General features: G+C 52.2%; 1 long non-coding RNA gene across 1 annotated transcript; it reads right to left on the reverse strand.

The window, feature by feature from the left end:
* Window positions 1-2,498: 2,498 nt before the first annotated feature.
* On the reverse strand, window positions 2,499-4,877 carry LOC146396231 (uncharacterized). The gene is made up of 2 exons (XR_014829206.1): window positions 4,688-4,877; window positions 2,499-4,591 (listed from the first exon to the last, which is right to left on the reverse strand). It is a non-coding gene; the product is annotated as an uncharacterized LOC146396231 (long non-coding RNA).
* Between the last annotated feature and the right edge of the window lie 11,071 nt (window positions 4,878-15,948).

Below are 15,948 nucleotides of genomic sequence, written 5' to 3' on the forward strand. Positions count from 1 at the left end.
CAGGGTCTCTCCTTATGCAGGTTTTTCCAAGCTCACACTTTCCACTCTTCGACTGTGGCCCAGCCCCCGGGCTTCTCTTCTGTCCAGTTTCAACCTCAAGCCCAGGCCCTTGCAGTTCCTAAGAACTCCCTCTGGCTCCCAAAGTGTCTGCCACCTGCTCAGCTCCAAGAGGACTTCTTCAAAAGGCTTTCCTGGACCCCCATCTCAGGCATTTAGGTGAGCAATGCAAATTTTACTTACTTTCCATAAATGAGATTTGATCTAACATTTTCTGAAGAGAAAACTTTTGACCAGAAAAATAAATATACCAGGAAACTTTCATACCATGCCTGGCTGCTTAAGGCTATGATAAATAGTTCATCATTATTTGCTTTTTATAGAAAAAAAAGTCTTTACTGCTTTATCTCCCCTGGGTACATAATATTTTGCTATTCAGAATAATTGATTTCTGTGAGGCTTTTTATCTAAACTTTTTTTTATGGCTCCCTGCCCCCCCCCAACCCCTGCGCCCCGCATCATATAGAAATTCCTAAGCTGGGAATTGAATCCAAGCCACATCTGCAATCTAAAATGCATGCAGCTGCGGCAACGCTGGACCTTTTAACCCATTATACCACAGCGGGAACTCCCAAGTAAACTTTTTTACTGAAACAAGACCATACTTAAAGAAACGTGCATTGTAAATCAAACACACACCCATTAAATATTTTTAATTCAAAAAAAGAACACAAATCACAAATGTACAGCTTGAAGAATTTTCACAAAGTAAATATGCCCACTAACTGGGACCCAGATCGCAAAACAGAGCATTTCGGGCACCCAGAAGCCACTTCTGCTCGCGACACCCCAAGATTCGGATGATGCTACAGATTTGTCGTGTCTGGGCTTGACCTTTGTGTAAAGAGCATCGTAAGGTCTGTGCTCCTCGGCTGCTGACCTCTCTTGTCGCAGTTCAGCTGTTTGCAGCTGTGTGACACGCCAGGTGTCTGCAGGCACCGCCGCTGGCTCGTGTGTCCTCGTGCTGATGAACAGCTCGGGTCGCACCCGGCCCAGGGCTATTGCCAAGAGAGCTGCTCTGAACATTTGGTGAACGTTAGGCTCTCATTTCCACCGGGATGTGCCCAGAGATGGGATCACGGGGTTGCAGGCTACGTTATGTTCAGCTTAGTCAATACTCTCTTTAGCGGATTTTTTTTTTTTTTTAATATTTATAGCTCCTTCATTTACTTTTTTTTTTTTTTTTGTCTTTTTGCTATTTCTTGGGCCGCTCCTGCGGCATATGGAGGTTCCCAGGCTAGGGGTCGAATCGGAGCTGTCGCCTCCAGCCTACGGCAGAGCCACAGCAACGCAGGATCCGAGCCGCGTCTGCAACCTACACCACAGCTCACGGCAACACCGGATCGTTAACCCACTGAGCGAGGGCAGGGACCAAACCTGCAACCTCATGGTTCCTAGTCAGATTCGTTAACCACTGCGCCACGACGGGAACTCCTCCTTCATTTACTTTTTAAAAATTTAGTTTATTGAAGTATAGTTGATATACGATGTTGTGTTAATTTCTGCGTACAGCCAATACAATATACACACATGTATAATGATTCATTATACATATATATATTCTTTTTCATATTTTCTCCATTATGGTTTATTACAGGGTATTGAATATAGTTCCCTGGGTTATAGATAATTTTTTTTTTTTTTGGCCACACCTGTCGCATGTGGAAATTCCCAGGCCAGGGATCAAGCTCATGCCACAGCAGTGACCCAAGTCACAGTGGTGACAACAGTGGGTCCTTAACCTGCAGAGGCACGAGGGGATTCCTATAGTTTTTTTGTTTTGTTTTGTTTTGTTTTTGATTTGTTAGGGCCACACTGGAGGAATATGGAAGTTCCCAGGCTAGGAGTCAAATCAGAGCTACAGCTGCTGGCCTATACCACAGCCACAGCAATGCCAGATCCTTAACCCACTGAGCAAGGCCAGGGATCGAACTCAGATCCTCATGGATGCTGGTCGGGCTCCTTAACACTGAGCCACAATGGGAATTTCCTGATTTCTCTCTTTTTTTTTTTTTTTTTTGCTTTTTAGGGCCACACCCGTGGCATATGGAGGTTCCTAGGGTAGGGGTCTAATCAGAGCTGCAGCTGCCAGTCACAGCCACAGCAATGCAGGATCTGAGCTGCATCTGCAACCTACACCACAGCTCACAGCAATGCCGGATCCTTAACCCATGCAGCGAGGCCAGGGATCAAACCTGCAACCTCATGGTTCCTAGTCAGGTTCGTTAACCACTGAGCCAGGAATGGGACTCTGGAGTTAAAAATTCCTTATTCAGAAAATAGAAATACTAGAAGTTTCAGAAACTAGTGCATATGAGCATGAGCAAAAGTAAGAAGATGCTATTTGATATACAATTTAATAATTCTTCACAGTGGCTACTACTTTGTGGTAAAATAAAAATGATTTAAATAGAACACAGACCCAACAAAGGCAAGATGTAGATTTTAGAGAATTTATTTCACATTATGGCCAAAGATTCTTCTTAAAAAACCTATTGTAATGGCAAGTAAATTCACTGTGACTGGCTCGTTTATTCTAAAGAATCGTCTTTATTTTTCATGCATATTTTCCCACGATAATACATCAGAATCAATATTTGCAACCCCCCTAAGAGGTTTCAAATATTTAAAAAATTTAAACAGAATCTTGACTTTGAAAACTTGATATCCCACTGTGATGTTTTCTACAATGGAAATGTCCTTTAAAAATATCCAAACTGAGGAGTTCCCGTTGTGGCACAGCCTCTTAAGAACCCAACTTGTATCCATGAGGATGCGGGTTCAATGCCTGGCCTCACTCAGTGGGGGAAGAATCTGGCATTGCTGTGAGCTGTGTGCAGGTTGAAGTTGTGGTTCAGATCCTGCGATGGTGGCTGTGGTGTAGGCCAGCAGCTGCAGCTCTGATTCGACCCCTAGCCTGGGGAAATTCCACAAATTTGAGCTATGCGGCTCTAAAAACAAAAAAGTGGAAAACAAACCTCATCTGGTTACTCCATGAGGATCAAGATAAAATGCAGTCCAGGCACTGCACACGCAAAGACATTTATAATTTTTTTTAAGGGATGCACCAGCGGCATATGGAAGTTCCCAGGCTAGGGATATATGCATATCAGATGCAAACTAAGAAGATTATAGATATCCTAATTTCACATTTGAAATTAAGATATGAAAAATTAAAATTTCTTAGGTTTTGGAGTTCCCGTCGTGGCGCAGTGGTTAACGAATCCGACTAGGAACCATGAGGTTGCGGGTTCGGTCCCTGCCCTTGCTCAGTGGGTTAACAATCCGGCGTTGCCGTGAGCTGTGGTGTAGGTCGCAGACACGGCTCGGATCCTGCGTTGCTGTGGCTCTGGCGTAGGCTGGTGGCTGCAGCTCCGATTCAACCCCTAGCCTGGGAACCTCCACATGCTGTGGGAGCGGCCCGAGAAATAGCCAAAAAAAAAAAAAAAAAAAAAAAAAAATTCTTAGATTTTGAATTTGTAACTGGAAAAGTTATTTTCTATGGATAAGTCTGATTTACGCAAAGCAGCCACTTATTTGATTCAAATATTCTGATTTAAGTCCTATAGCAATTTCCTCTGACAGTTTTAAGCAGCAATATCAGTAATTTATAACATAGTGTTAACACCACATTTGGATCTTCTAAGAGTGATACAAAAATTTGCTTAGTGCAATCCGATCCAATTTGGAAGTGGCCTTGAGACGCTTGTTAGCACTACTTGTCACTCTGGCACCCTGTAAGAGGTTTCAGTAAGCTGCAGCTAGTGACAAATTATTTAAGATCACTTGGTCAAAAGAAATGAACGTGGCAATTCTCTCCATTAAAAACAAGACAAGTAGTGGACTTTGCAGGAGTTCCCGTTGTGGCTCAGCAGTAATGAACCTGACAAGTATCCATGAGAATGTGGGTTTGATCCCTGGCCTTGCTCAGTGGCTTGAGGATCTGGCATTGCTGTGGCTGTGGTGTAGGCCTGCAGCTGTAGCTCTGATTGGACCCCTAGCCTGGGAATTTCCGTATGCAGCAGGTGTGGCCCTTAAAAAGAAAAAGAAAGAAAGAAAGAAAAGTAGTAGACTTTGGAAATATCGATGACTTTGTTTCGATTACAACAAAGAAAGCAAAATGATCAGTTGGTTTTCGTATATATAAAACAGTTAAACTTAAAATATTTTGAGTTTTAATATATCTTCTTTTCACTTTTCAATGGGTTTTCCCCTCATCAAGTGTCCTGGGAAAAAATTAACCATTAAAGAATATTTTTTCCTTTGCTTTAGCTCCAGTATCACTAGGCAGGATACCCTTGCCTCTGAGTGGACTGGGAGTTGACCAGAAAGAGCTTGAGGGAACTTTCTGGGGTGAAGGGAACACGCAACAGCTCGATAAGCATCTGGGTTACCAAAATGCCGCGGACTCTGAGATGAACGGAGGGCGATCCAGATGCGAGGAGGCTCCATCCCGAGGTAAACGGACCGTCGGTGGCGAGGACACAGCTGTGTGGCACTTCGCTGTGTGTTCGCAAATTTCTCGACGGAGGTACTGGGGAGAAGAGAAGGCAGCTCTAAGTCCTTTGCCGTTTGCTCCAGGCGCCGGCCCACCTCACAGCTGGCCTGGCCCGGGGTGAGCCCGCCTCACCTGAGCGTGCCCGGGTGGCATGGCTGGGGCAGCTCTGGGGACAGTATCCTGAAGGAGACGTGGTCACACTTCAAGGGGCGGCGGGGTGGAGCCTTGGAGGAGGGCAGGGCCCTAAAGCAGGATCTGGCCCGGGGCGAGGGAGACTGCAGAAACTGGGTGGGGCCTGGAGCCCGCTTCCCTCCCCGCAGATCCCTCGCGTGCCGTCCAGCAGCCGCCGCCCAGGCCAGCAGAGCGGCGGGTAAAGAAACGGCGAGTCCTTTTCGTATCCCGCTTATTACGCAGACTACACAAGAGCGGCGGAGATGCCAGCGCCGCACCCCCTGGCACGGAGACCCCAAAGGCCGGGACTGCAAACTCCAAGCTGGGGCCCCCCGCGGCTAAGCCCCTCCCACCAGCCTCCCAGGGAGACGAGGGCGTGGCCTCGCAGCAGCTCCTCCCACCAGAGGCTGCGCCTTGTCTGAGATTCAGCTGTGGCTGCGCGGCCTGTGCGCGTCCACGTGAGGGCGTCAGGACCCCTAGGCTCGCTTCTCGGCTTTTCCTTAATAGCCCTCCACCCATAGGCCCGACTGCACCATCAGGGTCCTCGGGGAGTAGGGAGAGATTGAGGGAAATTCAGACGAATCCTCAACTTAAGAAAAGATGCTCCATCACGAAGGAAGTGAGTATTAAAAGTCATCAGGGAGTTCCCGTCGTGGCGCAGTGGTTAACGAATCCAACTAGGAACCATGAGGTTGCGGGTTCGGTCCCTGCCCTTGCTCAGTGGGTTAACGATCCAGCGTTGTCGTGAGCTGTGGTGTAGGTTGCAGATGCGGCTCGGATCCCGCGTTGCTGTGGCTCTGGCGTAGGCCGGTGGCTACAGCTCCGATTCGACCCCTAGCCTGGGAAACTCCATATGCCGCGGGAGCGGCCCTAGAAATGGCAAAAAGACAAAAAAAAGAAAAAAAAAGAAAAAAAGGAAGTCATCAGAGGCCTTCGAACGGCTTAAACAGGGAAAGATGTAGACAGATGACTTTCTAAAATGACCGCGCCTCTTGTCATCGCCTGTAACTCTCTGGGTACATCTATCTCCCAGGTAACAATCCAGGTTACGGGTTCTAAAATTTCAAAAATGAGAATGTACCGAACATGGTATTACCATCTCGGAGAGAGCCAGTCTGGGGGGCAGCGGCAGCAGCACAGGGCGGTGGGAGGGAGCCTCAGTGATCCCCGTTCTCCTGGTAGGTATACCGGGAGAGACCCCGGCCCCCACTGTGGGCTGAACCCAACAACAGAACCAGCAGAAAGGACAGCAGGTGTGCTTCTGGAAGGAGATCACAGAAGCCTGCCTCCTACCTGTCGGTCCTCTTGCTCGCTCCATCTGCTGGAAGCCCCCTGCCCCACTGGGAGCTGCCCTATGCAGGGGCCCACGCAGCAAAGAACTGAGGGAGGCCTCCAGCCAAAAAGCAGAAAAGCATGAGGCCCCGTCTAGTGGCTCGTGAGGAAGGAACCACATCCTGCCAACAACCCTGTAGCAAGTCTGGATGTGGACTCCTGAGGTGGCACCTCCCCCCGAGGCCACAGTCCCAGCTGACAAGCTGACGGCTGCCTTATAAGACACCTTGAGGCAGAAGCCCCTCACCCCCAGTGCTGTCTGGACCCCTGACCCACAGAGACTGTGAGACAATAAAGATCCTCGTGGAGCTGCTCAGGCACGTGGCCAGAGAGCACCTTCTCAGCATCTACTGCTATGATTTTTCTTCCACAGGGTATGGAGTCGGGGGTGCTCAGCTCCTGCCAGCCCTGGCTCTGCACACCCCTGGGGGGACCCTGAAGGAGCCTCCCCCTCCCCCACACTGGCACCGCCCCCCCAGAGCCCAGGGAGGGCAGGTGCACCTCTGAGCCTCATGGAATCGGATCATCCTTCCAGATTCAACTGCCAGGAAGCTGCTCCCCGAAGCCGTCAGAGGAAAGCGGGTGCAGGGCACGCCCCGTGTGAGTGAGGCTCCGAATCCCACAGGAAAGGAGAGGAGAGGAGGCCCCGGAGGCAGCACCTGCCCAGGCAGATCCCCTCCCAGGACAAGGCCCCTAGTGCTCTACTCCCCCCCCAACCCCCCCATCAGACCTGCCCGGTTCTCCCGTCCAGGGGTGGGGGCCGACTTCACTTCTGGGACCAGAGATTCCCACCAGAAAGTCTCAAGTCAAAATTGGGAGCACACTGACCTCTGGGGCCTTAACGGCAAGTCCTCTTCCTCTGCTCCACCTCCTAGCTGCACCTGTCAAGGGCACCCAGGCCACCGCCTGCAGGGCTCACAGGCTGCCTCCTCCAGGAAGCCTTCCTACAAGAGTCCACCAGTTGGAGGTCACCTCACCTTTTCTCAAGCCCTCATCCTATTTTTTGTGCTCTTTCTCCTCTGGCCTTTGTTTCTTAAGACACTAATGATCAAGCAACGTCTGCGTCCTCTAAAATCACATTTTCTTTAAGGCAGAGGCCCTGCTCCCCCAGGAGGTGGTGACATTTTCTGCTGGAACTCCTCCTGGTTACAGGGTGCAAAGCTGCCCAAGAGCCTCGTTCTCAGCTCCCCTAAAGCAGGGGAGCTGCATGCCCCCACCCCAGCCTCAGGGCTTGTTCAGGCCCCGCAGAGGCGTCCCCCCACCGCGGTGCCCTTGTGGAGCACATGGGGACAGCCAAGCCTCAGGAGCGGTCCAGGGATGAAAGGCCCCGGTACAGAGTGGGTCCAAGGCAAAGCCTGAGGACAAAAAGCCAGGAGCTGGGACCTGAAGGGGCCTCTGGCTGGGGAATCAGCTGACAGCCAGGCTCCTCGGAGAGGCAGAGGGGTGGAGAGATGCTCTCAGCAGGCCCTTCCAGAGAAGGGCCAGAGTCTGGGCTCACGGCCTGCCCCTGCAGCTATGACCTCCCCATATAGGTCCACGTACCAGTTCATATGAGACATGTGCTTCTCCCTCCTGGCTCTGTCCCAGCACCCCCGACCACGGCCCTTCACTAATGATGCCCCTGCTGCCCTGGTCCTTAGCTACCAACTAGGTTGCCCCTTTTAAGCTACCAGAGTCAAGACCAGCAGGACAGTCTGCAGGCAGTGGAGGGAGAAACAGAGGAGAGGGGGCATCGCACGCTCCTGCTCCCGGCAGCCTGCCACCCCGAGGACTCACCTGCGCTGCCAGGCCGCTTCCTCGGCGCCCCCACATTGCCCTGGGCAGGGTGGGCAAGGTGAACGCGGCTGCGTGGGCACTGCCCCCCGGCGGTGAGGACAGGGAGGGAGGGTCACCTGCCCTGCAGAAGCCAGAGGTGCCCGCCCAGTGCTGGTGGGGAGATGGGGCAGAGGAAGGCTGGAGAAAGACGGAGAAGGCAAGGGAGATGGAGAAGGAGAGAAAGATGGAGCAGAGGTGGGGGGGGAGTGCCCCCGAGGGGTGTGGGGAGGGAAATAAAGGAGCCAGAGGGAGGAAGAGACAGAGACGGGAGCAGAGGAAGCAGGAGAGCTGAGGAGGAGGGGAGACGGAGTGAGGAGGGCAGAAAGGGTTCGGAAGGGCTCTGCTCACATGGTCAAAAGCAAGGCCAGTTCTGTTACAATGGCCCTTTTGCAGATGGGAAGACAAAGGCCTGCGAGGTGGAGGAGGAGGGAGCGAGGAAGGGGCCGGAGGGGAAGAGGAGAGAGAGGAGAAGAGGCAGGAAAAGAGAAGGGACCGAAATTGCCCATTCAAGGATCACGAGACAAAAAACAAAGCCCAGCCACCCCACGTGGCCTGCGAAGACCCAGGGGAAACAGGACACAGTGTGACAGCAGCGCCAGGCCGAGGGGACCTCACAGCAGACGCTTTCAGGACTTAGGGACCATACAGCTGTTCCAGAGCCCAGAGAACAGAAGCAAGGCGCCCGATCTTTCCATAAAGGCACAGACACCCCGGCCAGACGGCACACAGAGAAAACCGGAGAACAACAGCCTGCGGGAATTTGTACCCGCAAATCCCACCCAACATTCCGGAAAAGGCGAAACGGCCACGACAGGCAAAAGATCGTGATGTCAGGGCTGGGGCGGGAGGGAGGCCAGGGGAGCGCAGCGCGTTTTTGAGGCAGTGGGACCGCTCGGTGGATTCACCTGTACGTTGGGCCAAATGCACAGACTGTACAACGAACAGCGAGAGTGACCCGCAACGAGACCAATCACCTTGGGGTGGTAATGACGTGTCACCGCAGGTTCACCCGTGACACAGGCCCCACTCTGACTGGGAACCCTTGGTGGGAGGGGTCGGCTTGTGCGAGGATGGGGGTTTACGGGAAACCAAGGTTTGTACCTCCTGCTCGATTTTGCTGTGAACCTAAAACTGCTCTAAAAAATAACATCTATTTTTAAAATCCTGCAAAAGTTGTATACAAACCACCTTGCCCCACCGTGACTGTTGGGATTTGCAACCAAAACCCCAAGCCTGGCTCATTCTTGCTGAATCCCAGTCACAGCACATCTCATCCTACTAGGCCAAGGGACAAAAATAAGGAAACGTGGTGATCGCAAAAGGTGCCAAAAGGCAACCCCCGATTTTAACCGCTTTCCTTCCCCTAAAAAAGGTTTCATAGCAGTCGATCAGTGAAATAGGGATGCCTGATTTTTTTTTTTTTTTGTCTTTTTGCCATTTTGGGGGCCGCTCCCACGGCATATGGAGGTTCCCAGGCTAGGGGTCGAATCAGGGCTGTAGCCACCGGCCTACACCAGAGCCACAGCAACGTGGGATCCGAGCTGTGTCTGCAAACCTACACCACAGCTCACGGCAACGCCGGATCCTTAATCCACTGAGCAAGGCCAGGGGTCAAAGCCGCCACCTCATGTTTCCTAGTCAGATGCATTAACCACTGCGCCACGACGGGAACTCCAGGAATGCCTGCTATTAATGAGAGCGTGGAGAGCCGCCACCCTCACCTGAGGCTGGAGTATAAAGCGAGATGGTTTCCAGGGCACCATCTGACAACATTGACCCATTTTTCAGGGACTGACCATTTTTCACAGCCATTTTAATTCTAGAAATGTCCATAGAACTTCATATGGCATAGTACACAGGCTCTCTGCTGAGTACTGATCTTTGCAAAACCTCGGAAATCCTTTCTACATGCTTGCTAGGTGCGGGACGGGGAGGGCAGCCTGTAGGGTTAAGATGCCTCGGGAGGGCTGCGCACAGGGCCGGGGTGGGCCGGAAGCCCCGGGGGGGAGGGACTTTCTCCTCCTCACCGTTGTGTCCCCAGTGGCTAGGACAGTGCTTGGCCCACAGCAGGTGCACAGATGACATTGTTGAAGAAACGATTCTATTGCTGGCTTAAAAAATTGCAGAATGGCCCCATCTGCATAAAAAGATGTTTATCCTACACGTATGTGTTTCTAGATGCATGGGAAACACCCGAAAGGACACCCAGGAAACTGAACCGTGGACACCCCTGTCAAGGGGACAAAGGTGCAGAATAAAACAGGAGACTTGGACCTTGCAGTGCAGGCTTCGGTAATGCCCCAAGCTGCCCGGAAGCGTGTATTCCTTTTATGACAAAAATCTAGCTTAGGAGTTCCCTCTGTGGCACAATGGGATCAGCAGCATCTTTGCAGCACCAGAATGCAGGTTTGATCCCTGGCCTTGCACAGTGGGTTAAAGGATCCGGCGTTGCCACAGTTTTGGCATCAGTTACAATTGCAGCTCAGATCTGATCTCTGGCCCAGAAAGTCCAAAAGCCACAGGGCAGCCAGAAATACATTTTTTTTTAGTTTAACAAAATGTTACTTGACCTACCTGAGCCTCAGTTTCCTCATCTGTGAAATTAGGAATACTGACACCTGGCCTGGGAGAGTTCCTGTGACATGTAAGGAACAGATAAGGCCACATGAATAGAGCATTTTATATACAGTCCCTTGGTACCTAGTACCGGTCAATAACTACAGAAAACAGGTGTGGGATTTTTTTTTTGGTTGGGGGTGGCTGCCCACATCATGTGGAAGTTCCCAGGCCAGGGATCAAACCCGTGCCACAGCAGTGACCTGAGCTGCTGCAGTGACAATGCCGGATCCTTAACCTGCCACACCACAAGGGAACTCCAATACAGGTATTTTTTAGGAGACTTCAGGGACGCCTGCCTCCGGGCCTTTGCACTTACGTCCTCTGCCTAGAACAGTCCTTCCCAGGACATCCCCTGTTCTCTGCTCAAACGAAACCTACAGACAAGCTGGCTCTATAATCAACTTACTGAAATGTGCCCCCTGCTTCCACACCATCCCTCCTTACCCCCTTGACCTTGGCCTGATTTCCTCCTCCTCTTGGCTGGTAAACACTGTCTGCCAGAGTACATATTTGTTGTCTGGTTCCCTCATTACAGTATAAGCTTGAGAAGAAACTTTATCTCTGGCAACTAGAATAATGCCTGGCAAAGAAAGAGCAGGCATGCAAGAACTATCGTGGAATGAATCAACAGTGTCTGAAATATACACCATTAAGGAAATGCAAGCGAAACTTTGGAAGCTGCATGAAACCACGGGAGACCAGGAAATGCTTCCCAAATCTGAGCCAACTTTGAAGGCAAGCAGAGAGGAGAGCAGAGAGCCGGCAGCACAGCAACACTAACTGCTGGCAGGGGTGGGAAGAGGATGAGGCGCAGAGGCAGGCTCTGAAGTTCCCCAGCCAACCCGGGGAGTCGGGGCTCACCACACCTGCTCATCTGCAGAGTGCTGGGCTTTGGAAGGACTTAGGTTTCGGAGGGAATACTAGCCATAGAGAGTTTTTTAAAGCCCACTCTCGTTCTCCGGGTGAGAGATAAGATCCTGGATGTTGCAGGAGGGACAGAGAGAAAGGGGCAAGATAAGGTGCAAGCTTGTTCATTCATTCCTTCACTCCACCCGTGAGAGGTAGCAATGGGAGTTCCTGCTGTGGCACAGTGGGTTAAGAATCCGGAGTGCATGGAGTTCCCGTCGAATCCAACTAAGAACCATGAGGTTGAAGGTTCGATCCCTGGCCTTGCTCGGTGGGTTAAGGATCCAGCATTGCTGTGGCTGTGGTGTAGACCGGTTTTCAGCTCTGATTAGACCCCTAGCCTGGGAACCTCCACATGCCGTGGGTGCAGCCCTAAAAAGGACAAAAGACAAAAAAAAAAAAAAAAAAAAAAAAAAAGACAAACTACTATATGCAAAATAAATAAGAAACAACAACAAAAAGAATCCGAATGCAGCAGCTCAGGTTGCTGCAGAGGTGCAGGTTTGAGTCCCAGTCCAGTGCAGTGGGTTAAAGGATCCCACATTGATGCAGCTGCGGCATAGGACTCAGCCATGGTTCGATTCAGTTCCTGACCTTAGAACTCTCATATGCCCCAGATGTGGCCATTGGAAAAAAACAAAACAAAACAAAACAAAAAAACAAGAGCTCTCGCTGTGGCTCAATGTGATCAGCCGCAGTGCCTTGGAAGCCTGGGATGCATTTTTCCATCCCTCGCCCCACACAGCGGGTTAAGGATCCAGCATTGCCGTAGCTTTGGCTTAGGTCGAGACTGCGGCTCAGATCTGATCCCTGACCCAGGAACTCTACATGCTGCAGGGCAGCCAAAAATTGAAAAAAGAAAAAAAAGACCGAAAAAGAGAGAGAGATGGAAATGACGGTTCCTGGACGCTGCTGGCAGGTGGGGCTGAAGGAAAAGGGGGTTTCTCCCTGATGGGTGACGATGCCGCTCTTGGGGGTCCAGACTCTGAAAGGAGGTGCAGGCTTTGCAGGAAAGGCTGAGTTCAGGCTGGGGCTTGCTGAGTCTGAAGAACCCGTGGGATATCCGAGGGCAAACTAGAGCTCCAGAGAGGCCTGGGCTGGATGTCCCTGCTGGAGTCAGTGGCACAGCAGGCGAAGCCGCGGAGACCGCATAGGCTTGGTCTCGAGATTAAGAGGTCTGAGGGAGGGAATGCGGGGCACATGCCATTTATGGGGTGGGGTGGGGGCCCTGGGAACAGCCCTGCCTAGAACTTGAGCAGAAATGAAGAGAAAGTGAGAAAACTAGCAGAGCACAGCATTTTAAGAAGCATGAAGTTATGGACAAGGTCAGATGCTGTAACACAGGTAAGATGGAAACCAAAGCGCCATCAGGACTCACTGGAGATTACCAGGAGTTTTCGGCAGGAAGCAGAAGCTTGAATCTGGCGTCTTAGACCACTTGGCCATCCTGACACACCAGAAGTTTTCAGGAGAATTGTGGGCAATGTGGGTCTTTCTGAAATTGTGTGACGAGCAAGCAGGTGAGGAAATTAAGAAAGGAGTCTATTCTCAAGAAACGCGACTGGGAAGGAAATGGTAGGACAATACCTAGGAGACCCTGAAGCGGTCTAAACAGGTTTCCTGGGATGGAGCGGACGGAAGGCAGAAGCTTAGGGTTCAACGAGTGACCAAGTCCATGGCATGGTTATTGCCCGAGACATCTGAGGTCCATGCTAGATGTTCCCAGGTTGATGAGAATGATCCAGAAGGGAGGAGCCATTGACGATGCTGGGAGAGAGCAGGGTCCATGGAGCAGGTCAGAGGGTACGGACCCCAATCCTGTGTGAAGGGCTGGCACTGCCCTGCATCTCAGTGGAAGGCAGAATGCCTGGGCAGAGGCGCAGGTGGGTGTGGTCAGCAGAGTAATGGCTCCCCAGAATGTCCACACCCTCATTTCCACAGCCTATGACGAGGCCGCCTTACATGGCAAAAGAGGCTTTGCAGATCTCTTTGAGGGTTAAGGACCTTGGAGCTCCCATTGTGGCTCAGCACTAACAAACCTGACTAGTGTCTATGAGGACAAAGGTTTGATCGCTGGCCTCACTCAGTGGGTTAAAGGATCCGTCATTGCCATGTGCTGTGGTGTAGGTCGCAGACGCAGCTCAGATATGATATGGCGTGGCTGTGGCGTAGGCTGGTGGCTACAGCTCCGCTTTGCCCCTAGCCTGGGAACTGCAATATGCCCCAGGTGCGGCCCTAAAAAAAAAAAAAAAAGTTAAGGACTTTGAGGCAGGGATTATTCAGGTGACCTCAAAGACATCACGGGTCCTTACAAGTAGAGAGACCAGCGGGGCAGTGGAGGAGGGTCAGAAGGAAATGTGGTATAGACGTGTCAGGTGTAACGTGGCTCCTTTGAAGCTGGAGGAAGGGGGCCACCAGCCCAGGAATGTGGACGGCCTCTGGTGGGAAAAGGAAGGGAGTCACCCTCAACCTTCAGCCGGAAGTGCAGCTCTGGCTTGACCTTAGCCTGGTGAGTCGTCTCAGACGTCTTATGGAACTGCCCGAGAATACAGTCACATTGCTTTGGGACACCAAGTTTGTGGCAGTTTATGGCATTCATAGAAGACTAATACCACAAGCCAGGGGTTTGAAGTGGGAAGGAGGCAGTTCCCAGGAATGATGAAGCAGGGCTACCAAACACCTAGAGCAAGGCTGTGAGGGCTTGGAGGGGCTTTGAGAGGAGGGGGTGCGAAAGGCTCGTCCGGCAGAACAGGAAGGAGAGCAGGCTGGAAACCAGTGGGCCCAGGCTGCACAATAGGCAGAAGCTGCCCTGGCCCCACGGAGGCTGCCAGTGGTCTCTGCTCTGGGAGCCACGTTTGTTGAGAAAGAAAAGCGGCTTCTCTCAAGGGCTTCAGGGAAGCTGACTCACGGGTGGGCGGGGGCACAGGGCCAGAGTTCTGGGTTAGTGGCTTCTGACCTCAGGAGGGCCCTGGTGTCGGAAACACCTCTCTCTCCAGCTCAGCCGCCTGTATTTTTTGTTGTCGTTCTTCCTCTTTTGGCTGCCCCTGCTTGGGAGTTCCTGGGCCAGGGATCAGATACGAACCATAGTTACGACCTAAGCCCCAGCTGCGGTGAAGCCAGATCCTTAGCCCACTGTGTCGGGCCAGGGATCAAACCCGCATCCCAGCGCTCCCAAGACTCCGTCATTCCCCTCGCACCACAGCAGGAACTCCCAGCCTCCTGTACTGTGAACCCCATGGCCTGGGCTCCCTTCCTACGGCCTCTGGGAGGATGTGCCAAGTCTGGGCACCAGTGTAAAGAGTGGTTCCTTCTAAACAGTCCCTGGCTGATGCTCCCCAAATGGCATCAGAGCTCATGACAGTGGCCTCTGGTTGCTGCTGGGAGTCACAGGGGACAGAGGTCTCACAGGTGGACCTGGTGGACATGACCTCTATCAATTTATCTGGCCGATTAAAATAATCCCAGGAATGTCTCCATCTCTCTTGAGCTCTTTTATGGACCTGCCTTCGCCACCTCACCCCCTCCATAACTCATCTCAGTCACTAAAATTAAGGTGCATCTGGTTAGAGCCTGGTGGCTGAGGCCTAAGACTGGATCACAGGGGAGCCATGGTGAAACACCCCTGGTGGCCAGGACCTGCTGAGGGGCTCTTGTTCAAAGGGCTCTGGGGAGAGTTGGTTTTTTTTTTTTTAGGGCCACACCCGCGGCACATGGAGGTTCCCAGGCTAGGGGGTCTCATCGGAGCTGCAGCTGCCAGCCTACACCACAGCTCACAGCAACGCCAGATTCGTGACCCACCGAGTAAGGTCAGGAATCAAATCCGCAACCTCATGGTTCCTAGCTGGATTTGTTTCCGCTGCGCCACGATGGGAACTCCGGGACAGATGTTCTTAAAGCAAAGGGCACACACAGAAGAGGCGACCAGGTGTCAATCCTCAACTGTCACACGTTGACCCCACCTGGGCATTGCCAACTCTAAGTGAGGACAACAACAAGCTGCTTTGGGGTCCTGGGGCGGGAGGTGCAGGGCTGGGCCCTCTGTGGCAGTGGCTCCTATCAACGGACCACAGGCTCTCTGCGGGCCCTGACCCAGCCCAAGGGGGCATCCCCTTCCTTTCAAGGTTTCTGACCTCCTGGGCCCAACTGGACCTCAAGTTCAAGCTGCCTAGGCGGGAAACTGGGTGGGTCTCCCCGACCCCAAGGTCACTGGCACTGGGGAAGCGGCCTCTTCAATCAAGAAAAGGGACAACCTCAGTAGATCACCATCTGCATCGCACTCATGGACCCAGACTTTTGAAAGGAACGTCCCAACCACAAGGCCGGCAACCAGGCATTCGTTTCATTCCCAGAAGCTCACGAGCAGAATGGTCCAGGGACAGGCCGTTTCCTTAGAGCTTGTTGCTCTGGCGACCGACTCGTGCAATGGTATCCACCACCAGGGTGCACCCAATTCCCGGGAGGGTGGGCCATGCCTGAGGACCTGAGGGGAAACCCATCTGGAACCACGTGGCCACAGGGAGGTAGAAGCACTGTCCACTGTGAGACCTGCC

This window comes from Sus scrofa, chromosome 15 (assembly GCF_054392235.1).
Source record: "Sus scrofa isolate SSC_HxYL_T2T_F1_AM1 chromosome 15, Sscrofa_HxYL_maternal_Yorkshire_Landrace_v2.0, whole genome shotgun sequence".
Classification (NCBI taxonomy): Eukaryota; Metazoa; Chordata; class Mammalia; order Artiodactyla; family Suidae; genus Sus; species Sus scrofa.